Source organism: Misgurnus anguillicaudatus, unplaced genomic scaffold, assembly GCF_027580225.2.
Source record: "Misgurnus anguillicaudatus unplaced genomic scaffold, ASM2758022v2 HiC_scaffold_33, whole genome shotgun sequence".
In the NCBI taxonomy this organism is placed as follows: Eukaryota; Metazoa; Chordata; class Actinopteri; order Cypriniformes; family Cobitidae; genus Misgurnus; species Misgurnus anguillicaudatus.
The window spans coordinates 2,074,575-2,090,319 of NW_027395283.1; the positions used below are offsets into that span (position 1 = coordinate 2,074,575).

At 40.6% G+C, this 15,745-nt stretch overlaps 1 protein-coding gene across 7 annotated transcripts in view; it reads left to right on the forward strand.

Moving 5' to 3' along the window:
* The window catches only part of LOC129437115 (uncharacterized), a 135,223-nt gene that overhangs the window by 81,867 nt on the left and 37,611 nt on the right, over positions 1-15,745 (forward strand). The window lies entirely within an intron of this gene.

Here is a 15,745-nt window from a genome sequence, read left to right on the forward strand (position 1 = left end):
GGAACAATATGTAATTGTGTAGAGTCTGTTAAGACTGGGAAAACTGTTTAATAGGCTAATTCAGACTGTGTCTAACTCATTTGTTATGAATCTCTTTTGAGAAAATGAAGAAAAATGTAATTTTTTTATCTCAATTTATTTGTTGCTGTAATTTCTTTAAAAAGGAATAATATACAATGCTATGTGATCTATTAAGATAGACAATTATGCAATCTTGGATGTGATCTTTCGATAAGATGTGTATATGGCATGTCTTTCTGTGGTTGGGTAAAGGAGTAGCTAACCTTTGCCCTTCCTAGTCCTTCAGTGGACAGCAGTACTGTTGGTAGACTTTTTTCAGTCTGTATGGTTGGGGGTTACACCTGGTTGCTAAGTAATTTAACTGTGGAGTTGAGTATTTTGTGTATAATTGTCTTTATTTTTTCTCTTTCTTTGATTATAAATTACTCTTTTGTATACTTTATATAATGTTATGCAAAATCTAGTGAAATTAGTGGGGGTGAGTGTAACAAGGTTAAAATAGTTTTATTTCACTAGATTTTCTTGTTTATGCATTTAATGTAGTTCTATAATTGTTGAAACCAGTGTTTGTAATACATTAAAAATGGTCTGTAAGGAGGTGATGGATTCTCCCTTTTCCCCCCTTCCTAAAACAAGTGGTTCAGTCCAAGCAGCCATATTAGCTGCTCACTTCCTTAGCTGTCTTTTCCTTCTCTCTCCTGAATGGAAGAGGTATGCTATGCTACATGCTACATATTAATTGGTTGAAAATAACTCACACACAGAAATACATGGTTTAAATGGTTTTTATTTAATATTTTTTTGTTGTTTGCAGATGTAAGATCATATATATACTAACATGAATGTTTCATCGATGTGAAATTGATGCATTTTGGAATGTTATTTTTGTTGACAGTGTTACTGATGTGTGAGCTGAAGCTGGAGCTGACAACCTGTTTATATAAAAATACATTCTCTATGCAGGTATGCATTGACAAACCATATGTGTGTGTTTAAGTTGTTATGAAATCAATATTGTTGAGATTCATATCCTCCTTTGTATAAATGTGTGTATGGATTTACTGCTTTTGCTATTTGTTTTATTTTGGCCTCTTTTTTCAAAATTTTTTTATTTATTTATTTTTCAAATTTTTCCCTTTTCCTTCTCTCTCCTGAATGGAAGAGTGTTACTGATGTGTGAGCTGAAGCTGTTATGACAACCTGTTTATATAAAAATACATTCTCTATGCAGACCAAATCTGGCATTCTCCTGTCATTCTTCGGCATATTCAACACAACGCAGACCACAGAAGCATACGGTTACACTATCACCGCTAGCACCACAGATACAACAGGGTCATCAGTTCTACCCAACAGGTTACAACCCCGCACACTTCCAATGGCCCGCAGGTGCAACAACTCAAACGAACGCAGCCCTGCCTCCGCTTGCAGCCCAAGCACACAGTGATTTCTATCATCCCTCACATCCTCATACTAACTTTCCTTTTCAATTTCCAACAGGTCTTCCAATCACAAGGGCACCAATGTCATTCGCAGCCCCGGATCATACCCTTCCCGGTTCTACTATACAAAATAAATCACCATATCCTCTTTGTTTTTCAGCCACTCCAACGCCTGTTCCATCCAACGCAGTAGCCATGGAACCTCCACCAGTTTCCCAATCCATCCGAGCTCAGATCCTCTCAGAAATTCAGGATGCTGGCTCCAGAGGCGGAACAATTCCCAACTCCAGCTCTTCGTTATTCAGAACTAATATTCCCGTAACACACCCGTTAAAACCACTGTTTGACGCATCACTCGACACTATCCTCCAAGCGGTATCTCCCAGGACCCTTCAATCCTACGTTACCGCTTGGAGATGCTTTAAAACATTCCATGCCTCTTATAACCTGCCTTTCCCTGATTTTTCTCTCCTTTCAATCACCTCTTTTATCTCCTACCTTAACATCATTAAGGGCCTACAAGTCGGGTCCATTAAAGGTTATTTGAGCGGCATCCAGTTTTTCCATAAATTGATGTACGGTGCTCCTTCCATGGAGATAATCAATTCCCAAACCTCTCTCCTAATTAAAGGGATTCAAAAATCCCAGCCCACCCGCCCCGACGCCAGACAACCTATAACGCTAGACATTCTCACCAAATGTATTCAGACCCTCCGCACAGGGTACCAGCCCATTGGTTCCGCTCGCACACTCGATGCTATGTTTATCCTAGCCTTTTTTGGTTTTCTTATGGCGCTTTTCTATTGCATAGTACCCCACGGTTTGGTTTAGTTTGGGTCGGGTCAGCTTACTTTTGGGAGCTTTTCCATTGGGATCACTTCGTAGTACCCGATACTTTTTTTCGTACCACCTCGGTTGGGGTTCCAAGCGACCCGAGCTGATACCAAACGTGACGCGTAAACACTGTAGTTCACTGATTGGTCTGAGAGAATCGTCATCGGCGCCGTCATCCTATTATGTAAAATATTAGCTTTAGGTTAAGCTTGCTGCTAGCTTGCGCTTTCTCGAGCAAACATGTTGTCATCTGTGCTCTGTTTTAAGTTTCCAAACACCCTTTTAGCGATTAAAAACATCCACAGGTTGTGAATCAGGAACACATAAAAGATTTTTCCAGACTTGCAGTTTGTGGCGGCACATTCGCGACGTGCACGTCAGTATTATTTATGCTTTAATGCAACTTCATTGAGGCTCAGCGGAGCGCCGTCGACAGACGCCACGGGTGTTTGAACAGAAACTGTTATGTGAGACAGAGGTAGTTATAAACGCGATGTGCAAAGTAAACTTCTATAGGGAATGTTAATGTACGTCACCGCAGTGTTGCATTATGGGACGTGGGCCAGAGTCCTGCACGGGTCCATTTTTGGAGACCCGTGTCCGTCCGTACCCGCAAAGTTCAGCACCAGATCCGACCCGTCACCCGTGTATCAAAATTAAATCCGCACCCGCCCGGATCCGTTAATATTTGGCCCGTTACCCGACCCGTACCCGCATAAATCACACACGCTAAAATCATTCCAATTAAAGTGCTTTATTTTATATCTCGTACCTCTCTCAACATCACAACAGCGTCATGAATAGGCTAATGAAACAGGCTAAAGTGCGCTCTGTTTTGTGCCATTTAAGTAGCCTATCGGCATAAATGGAACCTGATAACTATACAGAAATAGACATATTAATATAAAAACAAGAAAAAGAACAACCTACCTACACAACCCCTGCTGTGCTCCTAAGTCTCGTCTCGAAATGCTTTCTAAGAGAAGACGTTCAGCTTCCGGCTATCAACAGCAAAACTTTATGCCAGAGTCCTGCAACGCTCGCTCCAACTAGGCTACGAGAAGAATCAACAAACTGGTCGCGCACTGTTGTAGTGGTGGTGACGTGATGGGTCAAATGTCATATGTTCCGCGTGTAATGGTAATTAAGCCGGCGGTCAGCGTTTTTTCCGCGCTCGGCGCTGAGCGTCGAGAGTTGAAAGAGATTAAAGTTTGGGTGAAATGCTCCGCTCGTCAATGTCAGTTGTCAGTTGTCACACGGCCGTCCAATCACAGTGGAGGAAGGGCGGGACAAGTATCACAACAACCAACCGGCTCACAGCTTAAGTATCACAGCTAAAAAGCGCTTGGCTGAAAAAACAGCCGTGTTTCAAAGTTTGGTGTGCACATCCTTAGACATACAAATTTTGCACATATTTTCATTTGCACTACTACCCGCCCGCGTGGAGTTAATTATCCGCCCGCGGCCCCGCCCGTGAATTTTAGGAATGTCACAATCCACCCGTTGGAGACACTTTTATGCGTTGCAGGACTCTGACGTGGGCGCCATGTTTAGAGGCACCGACGACCGCTATGCCATTTAATTCTGGGCATGTTAAGCTAAAACTAGGTAAATTTGAAGAAAAACGGAAGATATCGAGAAGTTGAAAGAACAAGAGAAGGGACCCTATCGGGAGAAACTAAATGCTACTGCCAAAAAACTTTATTTGGACAAATAAACAACATAGATCCATATGATTTAGCAGCCCAAGACTGGATTACGGACCTACGCTTACATATCTGGTCAATTACCTTGTTTTTGCAGGACTTTATTTACACTTTGCAGGAGTTTAAGAGCTATAAATCCCTTCAAGCTTATAGTAAAGTGACACTTCTTCTTTTGGAGTCTTATGGTTGGCAAACCAGCTATTTACTGACAATGTGTTAATACCTACGTACTTTAATGATTCTATAAAATAATTTCTCCGTTGTATTCTGCGCGATGAATCAACACATGTTCAAAAGATGGCACTTCTGTTTTGGCCAAGTTATTAAAACAAACAAAATGCTAAATATTTAGCTAACGTTGTTATTTAAAGAGTCACAAGCAGTGGGTTTGAGCAGTTGCATTTAATAAAAAATATGTGTTACAATCGTCAAAATTGTCTAAATATTTATTTTTATAACTCATGTGTTTAGGGTGATCAGAAATGAATAAATGAATCAATCAATAACTTACATTTGCAAGTAAGTTTGACAGTGTTAGCATAAAAACAAGACAATTTAAGTGGTTCTGCTTTTATTAATCACAAATTACTGAATGACTGAAAATGCAGCGAACACACTCTCGCTGATGCAGGGATTTTTTTTGAAAAGTAAACGTTTTTCTCCTGATTACAGCATGCAAACCACGCGATCCGGCGTCTTTTCGTCAGCTCCTGCACCGGCTTCCTTTGTTTTTTCCACGAATAAAAGCTGGAAAAACGTATTCCGTTGTTCAGTTTCCTCCCTGAACGATCGCGTGACTTGCTTGATCGAGCAGTACTGACCAAACATATCGAAGTTTATTAAAATCTCGACAGAAAATACAAAAACAACCTCCAATACATTAACTTAAATACAGCGGGATAGGACGCGTGCCTGCAAAGATGGCGGATTACACATAATCCAACACAGCGTGACGTCAACTCCACATTCCCTATTTGTGGTGGCCAATTTTAATTTTGTGGCGGCACATTCGCGACGTGCACGTCAGTATTATTTATGCTTTAATGCAACTTCATTGAGGCTCAGCGGAGCCGTCGACTGACGCCACGGGTGTTTGAACAGAAACTGTCATGTGAGACAGAGGTAGTTATAAACGCGATGTGCAAAGTAAACATCTATTTGTGGTGGCCAATTTTAATTTTGTGGCGGACTGATAAATAAATAAATGTATGGTAATGTACAAGGACGCTCTCTCTTGTATGATGTCACAGCCGTATGCAGCGCAAATATAACGACACGCCTATAATTCCTCCCACTGCGAAGTGATACTAAACTCAATGGAAAAGCTAACCACGCCAAAGTGAGGTGAGCTGACCCGACCCAAACTAAACTAAACCGTGGGGTACTATGCAATGGAAAAGCGCCATTAGATGCTCGGAACTCGGAATTACTTCTAAATTCGACCCAAAAATCCACCCAACCATCTCAGACTTATCAGTACTAGACGGCGAAACTATTTCATATCTGATTAAACAAAGTAAAACGGATCAAACCAAAAAAGGTCATTTCATCTACGTTTTTAATCTCGCTTCGCAAATCCAACCATACCAGTCAATTCTGGCCTATCTACAATGGAGAAGTTCCCAGGCTAAATCTCCCATGGAACCCCTATTTTTAGATGAATCCAAAAAACCCGTGACACGTTTTTGGTTCCAGAAACACCTCAAATCTGTTCTCCAACAGTCAGGCATTCCAGCAAAGAATTTTTCAAGTCACTCATTCCGCATTGGGGCAGCAACTTCAGCAGCCCAAAAAGGCCTCTCCCAACAGCAGATCCAAGCCCTTGGGAGATGGTCCTCCGATGCTTTCCAAAGCTATATCAGGATGAACCGGTTCCACATTAAAAAAGCCCACCAAACCCTAATCGAGTAACCCTCAAACTCAAATCCTCTTTTCTCCTCTTTCCTGTTTCCTCTTTCCATCCAGCGAGCATTGGGCTCACAGCGGATGGAGTGAGAACTTCCCCGGTAGAGCACTTACGTTTTCTCTTTCATCCAGCGATGCAGTGTGAGAAAATCTCCCGGGCAAGCACTCGTTTTCCTTTTCTGTTTCCTTTCCGTCCAGCGAGCATTGGTCTCACGGCGGACGGAGTGAGCTCTTCCCCAGTAGAGCACTTAAGTTTTCTCTTTCATCTAGTGATGCAGTGTGAGAAAATCTTCTGGGCAAGCACTCATTTTCCTTTCCGTTTCCTTTCCGTCCAGCAAGCACTAGTCTCACAGCGGACGGAGCGAGAACTTTTCCGGTAGAGCACTTACAGTTTCTCTTTCATCCAGCGTTGCAGTGTGAGAAAATCTCCCGGACAAGCACTCGTTTTCCTTTTCTGTTTCCTTTCCGTCCAGCGAGCATTGGTCTCACAGCGGATGGAGTGAGCTCTTCCCCAGTAGAGCACTTAAGTTTTCTCTTTCATCCAGCGATGCAGTGTGAGAAAATCTCCTGGGCAAGCACTCATTTTTCCTCTGTTTCCTTTCCATCCAGCGAGCACTGGTCTCACAGCGGACGGAGTGAGAACTTTTCCGGTAGAGCACTTACATTTTCTCTTTCATCCAGTGATGCAGTGTGAGAAAATCTCCAGGACAAGCACTCGTTTTCCTTTTCTGTTTCCTTTCCGTCCAGCGAGCATTGTTCTCACAGCGGACGGAGTCAGCTCTTCCCCGTAGAGCACTTTAGTTTTCTCTTTCATCCAGCAATGCAGTGTGAGAAAACCTCCTGGGCAAGCACTCATTTTTTCCGTATTCCTTCCGTCCAGCTAGCATTGGTCTCACAGCGGACGAAGTCAGCTCTTCCCCGTAGAACACTTCAGTTTTCTCCTCCATCCAGCGATGCAGTGCGAGAAAATCTCCCGGGCAAGCACTTACTTTCCAGTTTCCTCTTTCTGTCCAGCAAGCACTGGTCCCATAGCAGAAAGAGTGAGAACTTTTCCAATAGAGTACTTAAGGTTTCTCTTTCATCCAGCGATGCAGTGTGAGAAAATCTCCTGGGCAAGCGCCCATTTTCCTGTTCCGTTTCCGTCTAGCGAGCATTGGTCTCACAGCAGACGGAGCGAGAACTTTTCCGGTAGAGCACTTACATTTTCTCTTTCATCCAGCGATGCAGTGTGAGAAAATCTCCCGGGCAAGCACTTACTTTGCAGTGTGCTCTTTCTGTCCAGCAAGCACTGGTCCCATAGCATAAAGAGTGAGAACTTTTCCTCCCTACAATCGCTCCCCGTTCACAGACCAACAGGGGCCGTCAGCTCAGACGGAGAGCCACTATTACGGGCCTCCCCGGTCAAGCACCCAGGCACCTTCTCGAGATGCCAGCCCGCCAAGCTCGGCACTCATTTGGGGGGTCTTCAGTCTGGCGGCTGTCCTCTGCTCTTGCACTTTGGGGGGAGTACTGTCGTGGAATTTTAGCCGCATCAAATAATACTCACTAAGAGTCAAAGTCAAGGATCACACAGACACACTGTCGACAGAATTTTCTTTGTCTGAATTTTATATATTCTGCAGAATAGGCTCTCACCCCCATGGTGCTAGAAGTTTAAAAACCTAAGAGCCCCGATTGCAAGGTTGAACACACATTTATAGTAAGATGCTGAAACATGTACAATCATCCGTTTCTACGTCATTTAGAAGATAGCCTTCAGCTGTCAGTGATTAAGAACATAAACCTTAAACATAATTATAGAACATATGGTTTGTTCCTCAGAGAACTCTACCGTTCCCTGGGTTTCTAACTTAATGATTCATCCGTTAAGCCCCCTTATCTTATCATATAGAAAAGTACATGTTGGTACATGATGTTTAAATCCTTGAACATTGTACTTGCTGAAAAGACAGAAAAAGCATAATTATGTGCGTTAGCAGAAAAACATGATCTCCATATGAATCACAATTCTATGATTGAAATGAAAAATAGGATGAAAAATAAAACATAATAATATGAAAATAAAAGCATAATAAAAGTCCTCCACTACAGTACTCTGGGTTCGGGCCGAACTCCGAGCTCGGAGCCTTCCCTCCGGACAGCACGCCAAATACGCATTAAACTTTACCCTCCAAATTATATGTAAGTGTGAACTCGTGAAATGATGTTTTATTAACAAGGTTCGGGAGGAGCATGTTCAGATAATTAAACACAGGTGAAAGCACTCTCTGCTAATCAAACACAGGTGAAAGCATTCTCAGATAATCAAACACAGGTGAAAGCAATCTCAGATAATCAAACACAGGTGGAAGCACTCAGCAATCAACCTAAGAGGGTACAAATAGACTCAGCAGTCTTACCTCACTATGTTGTCAGTTCGCAGCATCCCCCCACCACCCCTTCTCCACACATTTTAGTCCTAAAACACACTTACATAGGGGGGGAGTGCTCTGGGTTCGGGCCGAACTCCGAGCTCGGAGCCCTCCCTCCGGACAGCACGCCAAATACGCATTAAACTTTACCCTCCAAATTATATGTAAGTGTGAACTCGTGAACCATGTACAACCCCAAAACAGAAAAAGTTGGGACACTGTAGATTGTGAGTAAAAAAGGAATGGAATAATTTACAAATCTCATAAACTTATATTTTATTCACAGTAGAATATAGATAACATATCAAATGTTGAAAGTAAGATATTTTGAAATGTCATGCCAAATATTGGCTCATTTTTTATTTCATGAGAGCTACACATTCCAAAAAAAGTTGGGACAGGTAGCAATAAGAGGCCAGAAAAGTTAAATGTACATATAAGGAACAGCTGGAAGAGGTTCAATGTTTAGGAATAGGAATGTTTTCCCATTCTTGTCTAATACAGACTTCTAGTTGCTCAACTGTCTTAGGTCTTCTTTGTCACATCTTCCTCTTTATGATATACCAAATGTTTTCTATGGGTGAAACATCTGGACTTCAGACTGGCCATTTCAGTACTCAGATCCTTCTTCTACGCAGTCTTGACTTTGTAATTGATGCAGTATGTGGTCTGGCATTGTCATGTTGGAAAATGCAAGGTCTTCCCTGAAAGCGATTGTTATAATGAAGAAAGTTCCAAGGCAGATATCACAGGGAATTAGAGTCTTTAATAAAAGATAACAAAGGCAGTCTGGAGATTTCACACAGCACTGGAATGAAACAAAGATACTTGAGTCCCGATCCGGGAAAACGACACGGATCTAATCCCTGGAGCTGGCCTGGAGCGCAGCAGTCAATAAATCAGGCACAGAGAATTCTCCTCAGCTTCACACGCAGCTGAACCTCAATGAACTTAAAGGAGACACTGGACAGGACAGACAAGACAGGACCGGGTGAGTTACTCCTATGACACGACACGATAAAGCTGTAGAGTATACAGAGAACATGTGTAATTCAATGATCCGACAAAGAGACTGCCAAAACAGCCACCAGATAAATGCTAAGGGCAGAGTGGGAACAGGTGTCACAACAATCAGCGCGAGCGCAGATTGCAATGACACACAGGTGAGAGGGAGAGAGAGAGTTTGGTATACCACTAAAATTGAAGGGATGTATGCGAGAGATGGCGTGTGTATGTGTGAATAAATGTGTGTATGTGCGTGCGTGTGTGTGTGTGTGTGTGTGTGTGTGTGTGTATGTAACAAAAAGGCAGACAGAGAAAACCAGACTCATGACAGAGATGACGTCTAAATGGAATCAAATGTGTCTAGAACTTGGATAAACCTTTCAGCATTGATGGTGCCTTTCCAGATGTGTAAGCTGCCCATGCCACACGCACTCATGCAACCCCAAACCATCAGAAATGCAGGCTTCTGAACTGAGCGCTAATAACAACTTGGGTTGTCATTGTCCTCTTTAGTCCGGATGAAATGGCGTCCCAGTTTTCCAAAAAGAACTTCAAATTTTGATTCTTTGGACCACAGAACAGTTTTTCACTTTGCCAAAGTCCATTTTAAATGAGCCTTGCCCAGAGAAAACGCCTGCGCTTCTGGATCATGTTTAGATATGGCTTCTTGTTTGACCTATAGAGTTTTAGCTGGCAACAGCAAATGACACGGTGGATTGTGTTGACTGACAATGTTTTCTGGAAGTATTCCTGAGCCCATGTTGTGATTTCCATTACAGTAGCATTCCTGTATGTGATGCAGTGCCGTCTAAGAGCCAGAAGATCACGGGCATCCAGTATGGTTTGTCGGTCTTGACCTTTACGCTCAGAGATTGTTCCAGATTCTCTAAATCTTTGAATGATATTATGCACTGTAGATGATGATAACATCAATCTCTTTGCAACTTTTCTCTGAGAAACTCAGAAAACAATTTTTTTGCCGCAGCATTTGGGGAATTGGTGATTCTCTGCCCAGCTTGACTTCTGAGAAACACTGCCACCCTGACAGGCTTTTTTTATACCCAATCATGTTGCCAAATGACCTAATAAGTTGCAAATTAGTCCTTAAGCTTTTCCTTATGTGTACATTAAAATTTTCTGGCCACTTATTGCTACCTGTCCCAACTTTTTTTGGAATGTGTAGCTCTCATGAAATCCAAAATGAGCCAATATTTGACATGACATTTCAAAATATCTTACTTTCAACATTTGATATGTTATCTATATTCTACTGTGAATAAAATATAAGTTTATGAGATTTGTAAATTATTCCATTCCTTTTTTACTCACAATTACTACAGTGTCCCAACTTTTTCTGTTTTGGGGTTGTATAAGGGAGAATAAGTTAACCTGACTATACAATTTAGGTCCTATAAATAAAGCTTATGACTAAAACTAGGTGGGTATCTGATTTAAAAAAAAAACTAACTTTAGCCTACTAGGACTAAAATCACGATCCACCCTCCATTCAGATGGCCATCCATACGCTTCCTCCAAAACACATGAACAGACCAGACGTTCACATTTCATGTCTCATTCACCAGTGAGAAGCCTTTCCAGTACAAAGTGAATAACAACATAAACAACTGTTTGAAATCAGAATTAGATATAGCACGTTTTCGGTTGTGTAGACGTAGTAGTTTGCTTTTAATTTTGAAAACATAAATATTGTTACACTAATTCTTAAAGGTACACAAACTACAAAAGCGAAAAACAAAAGTCTTATATTTACCTCTTATTTATGTATCACGTTAATCTTGTCACAGAAACATGCAATAGCAAGGCAATGGCAACACACATTATTAACTTCTGCATGCATGAGCATTTGCCGGTATTTATTTGTTTGGTCTAACGTTACAATAAACAGAAACCAAATACAATAATAAATCTCTTTTAAACAATATTACAAATAACTTCAGGCATTATACTGTACAAAGATAACTACCTTTCTGTTAAGTTACTAAATATCAGGTAAATAGAAGAACATAATAACACAACAATATTAACTAGATTCAATACTTAACCTGACTCGAAATTAGTGTACAAGCAATTACATATCACCTTTCCAACACTGCAACAACACTTTTAGACCCTTGCCTCCCGCAGCTGTTTCCATCTTGTGGAAAAGCAGTAAAGTTACCTAGCCTGGCTAATATAGAATGAGACATGCCGTGTGTCTCAATTCGTGAATCAGTATATCGTGTACACAGGTTCGGGCACTGGTAAGGACCCTAGCTCACTTCACATTGGGACGATGTTCACTTATTTTTCTGTCACGGCTGCTTAAGCGCGTTGTAATCACTCACAGCTGTTACTCATCAACAACCGGCAAAACCAACATCTTTCTGACTTAATTTTAAAAACAGTACATTGTGAAAAATGCTGTCATTATTCTCTTACATATCTGTGCATAAAATTGGAGGCATATAATTACATTTTAAATGTAATAAATATATTTACAATTTTAAATAAATATTATTCTTTTAAATATTGAGTAGATTGTGGTCCCTTACTGTGTAGCAATGTGTGTTTATATTTACAACTAAAACAAACTTTTGTCTTTATAAAAGTTCTGTAACATTTCATAAAGTTTATTGAGTTGGATCACGTGATGTTCGGTTGGCGAGCTTCAGAAAAGGTCACATGATTTCCGGTTAGGGAACATAGGGATCATCGATGCTCACTGGTTTTTGCGTTGCATTGTGGGAATTTTTAGGGAATGAACGTTCCAGTGCACTGAACGGATTTTGCAATTGAGACAGCCCTTAAAATGGCCGACTCCCTGATCAGTGCCCTGACTACTGAACAAGGGAGCTGATTGAGACACACGGATGGTCTGGGAACCACTTGCTCATTTTCTCGTATTTGAGGCTTTTTGAAAATAAACTTCAAAACTACTTAGAACACTATCTAAGGCCGCATCAAAAAGTAACTTGACATGTCTGCTGCCGTGTTGGATAAACAAAACTGCTTCGGTGTGTCGCATAGACGTCGTCATCGTCTTGCTGCCCCCTCCGCGTTCTGTGATTGGTTCCCTATTTCAGGGGGGAAATGGTCCATAGTTTCCATGCTAGACTTGCCGTGTGAATAAATTTGCACCCAAGGCAGCATGGGGAAACCCAGACTAACAGTTACCGATGTTAATTTGGGTTTTTGCTCTTTCCTGATCCAGACAGTTTTTGCCGTTGTTGTTTCAAAAGATATGTTTCGTTTTGTGGCTCATGTGCAGGTTGTCAATTCAGCAGGAAAGTTTGTTTGCCTCTGTTTACAGAGCAGACGTGAACACGCTGATGATGTATGATGTCTGCGTGAACAGTTTGCGCAGTGGCATGCAAAACACACCCACAGAAGAGGAGCAAAAATTGCTTGCGTACAATTATTACATCTGAGTTCAATGATTTGTTGAACATTTTTTATACAAATACATTTAAACAACTTAACATAGTGATTGGTATCAGGATGTGAGGAGACTTTCAACAAGCATAACTATAAATGTTTCTGAATCAAATCAAATATCCTGCCTTTAAATGACTGAACACATGCAGAACACTGAGCAGAGGTCTAGTGCCCTGCAGTAAATCCCTCTGTGTGCTGCTGGGAGAAGTGGTTGTGTGCTCGCTGGTAAACACATAAAGTGTAATAACACAATAACCTTACTGTTTTTTTCCTGGGGCTAAATTGTACAGCAGTTTCTGTTCATAGAAGCTGAGCTTGAATCGATGCAATAAGTGTATTCACACTGCGGAGATCAACAGATTTATTAACTGAGTGTGATTCGACTGTGTAGACTACTACGGTGGAAATTCAGCAATATCCTGATAGACTGAGACAACCAAGGCCGCCTTAATGCACGGGCTTACCTGGGCTGAAGCCCAGGGGCCTCCGAAGTTCAAGGGCCTCCCATGTTCGCGTTAATGATGAGCTAAAAATTTCATTTTGTTTTGTAACTTGTCAGGTTTTCTGTCAATCACTCTAATTTCACGTTACATGTCTGCTGATTGGTCCGTGGTAACTTACCGTGAGATAGAATGTCAGACGTAACAGTCAGATTTTTCTATTCCGCATAATGTAATTAAATGCGCGTTGTCAACTTGGCATTTCTGCATGTTAGACTGAGTGTGACAGAGAAACAGGAAATAATCCACCAACAAATGAAAGAGTAATTTCTGAAATTTCATAATAAGCACCAGTGAGGTGCAGGTCTCTCTCTCTTTCGCCCGCGTGCACGCTCGCTCCCTCTCTCTTTCGCGCGCGTGCTCGCTCTCTCTGTGCTTGTGCAGCTGAGAGTCTCTGGCAGTCTCTCCAAACGTGCGCAACGAAACTGTGCCGCCAAATAAAGAAAAGAGTTCCCGTACATAATGCTGTTAGTTGTTATAAAGTTTAAGTTTACTCGCGTTTATATCAGTGACGCGTGCGCAGCTGGAGCGATGTAGTTTGACGCGACGTTAGCTCACAGTACACACATCTGTTGGTTTAGATTAGAAAAACGACAGAGACGCAACGGTAAAGGTGCAAGTTTAGAAAGTAAAGAGCGACAAGACCATCTCAAATGATCATCCCCTGATAGCACCATTCATATTTATAATCTCCTTATCTTAAGATCTTATATACAGGTATGTTCCCTGTCTGTTTTGTGCATATTCATGCTTGTTCGTTTTACATGCTTATGTAAAATACTAAATACAATGCATACTATATCTTCAATATCCTACAAAATAAATAACTGTTTAAAAAACAAGATTTTGTCCATAAAGACTTATCTTATTAATGCATTTAACAAGATTCTGTCTATAAAGACTTATCTTTTGTTATCATTAATGCATTTTCACTTTAAAACTAACTTTAACTTATTATATTTTTAAAACTGTGCTGAGCATTTGGTTAGTGAGTGGCAATGAATTTTCTGCAAATTTGTATATTCCAAGAACTATATAAACATAAAGCTTATAAACATATATACTTTCACACATTTTGGTTTTATTATCACCACAAGTTGCTGTGTGTGGTTGTTAAATAAAGTGTCTTGTGTTTATGCTCAAGTAGGCTCAGTGATATGTTAATAATGATATTATGGTGTTTTCTGGGTCAAAGAGGGAAAACTCACTGTTGTATGTCTTGAAAGAAACTAATGCATTTTGTGATGTAGATTACCTAGATATACACTTAAAAAAATTAGACTATAAATTGAGGGTATGGGGGGCCTACAAAACCTCTCAGCCCCAGGGCCTCACATTAGGTTAAGGCGGCCCTGGAGACAACAGAATGAATGCTTAAAGAAGAAGAATTTAATGTTTTACTTGCAAGGGCTTCAACATACAAAGCAATCAAATCAATGTATAGCAGAAGCAACTCTCAGTATTCTTGCTGGGCTTTTTATGAGCCTGCTTACCTCAAACCCCAAATACTTACTGTCCTCCTGGTCTCTGGGCATTAATTGGGTTATTTGCCCTCTAAGGTGGTTATTACCGGAATATTAAACAGTGCATTATACAGTCTGCCAAACATGTTTTTTTTAAATAATAATTTTATTAATTAAAATCAGTATTTTAAAGTGATAATCATGTCAAATTATAATCATCAAGTGTTACTACATCATTCTAAAGTAATTACTTCAATAGGATCAATATTCTATAGTAAAGATCATATTTACCAACTAGTAATTCCTTTAGAAGGATGTAGTAACACTTGAATTATATTCATAGGTTTTTATATTTAAATTTACTGTCACATCTGTCTCACGTGCACAGTCTCTCTCCCTGAAGGTGTACACGGATACAAAGAGATGACAGTAATTTATGAAAACCTGAATATAGCCCTTACGAAAATGGTTTTACAGAAAAAAACATGGTTACTGTAGTAAAACACAATTTAATTTTAAAAATCATAGTTAAACCTTGACTAGTGTAGTAAAATCATGGTTTTGCTGATAGTAGTCACTACACAAAAACCATGGTTAATACACTTAAACCATAATAAAACATGTTTAATAAAGGGATGTACCATAATGTGTGTTATTAAAGGAATAGTCTACTCATTTTCAATATTAAAATATGTTACTACCTTAACTAAGAATTGTTGATACATCCCTCTATCATCTGTGTGCATGCACGTAAGCGCTGGAGCGCGCTGCGACGCTTCGATAGCATTTCAATGGTACCATTTAGAGATAAAGTTAGAAGTACCCAAACACATCAACGTTTTTCCTATTTAAGACGAGTAGTTATACGAGCAAGTTTGGTGGTACAAAATAAAACGTAGCGCTTTTCTAAGCGGATTTAAAAGAGGAGCTACATTTTATGGCGTAATAGCACTTTTGGGTTCTTCGACTCGGCGCAGTAACACCCTCCCTCTCCCATTATGAGAGAGATGCTGAGTCCCAATT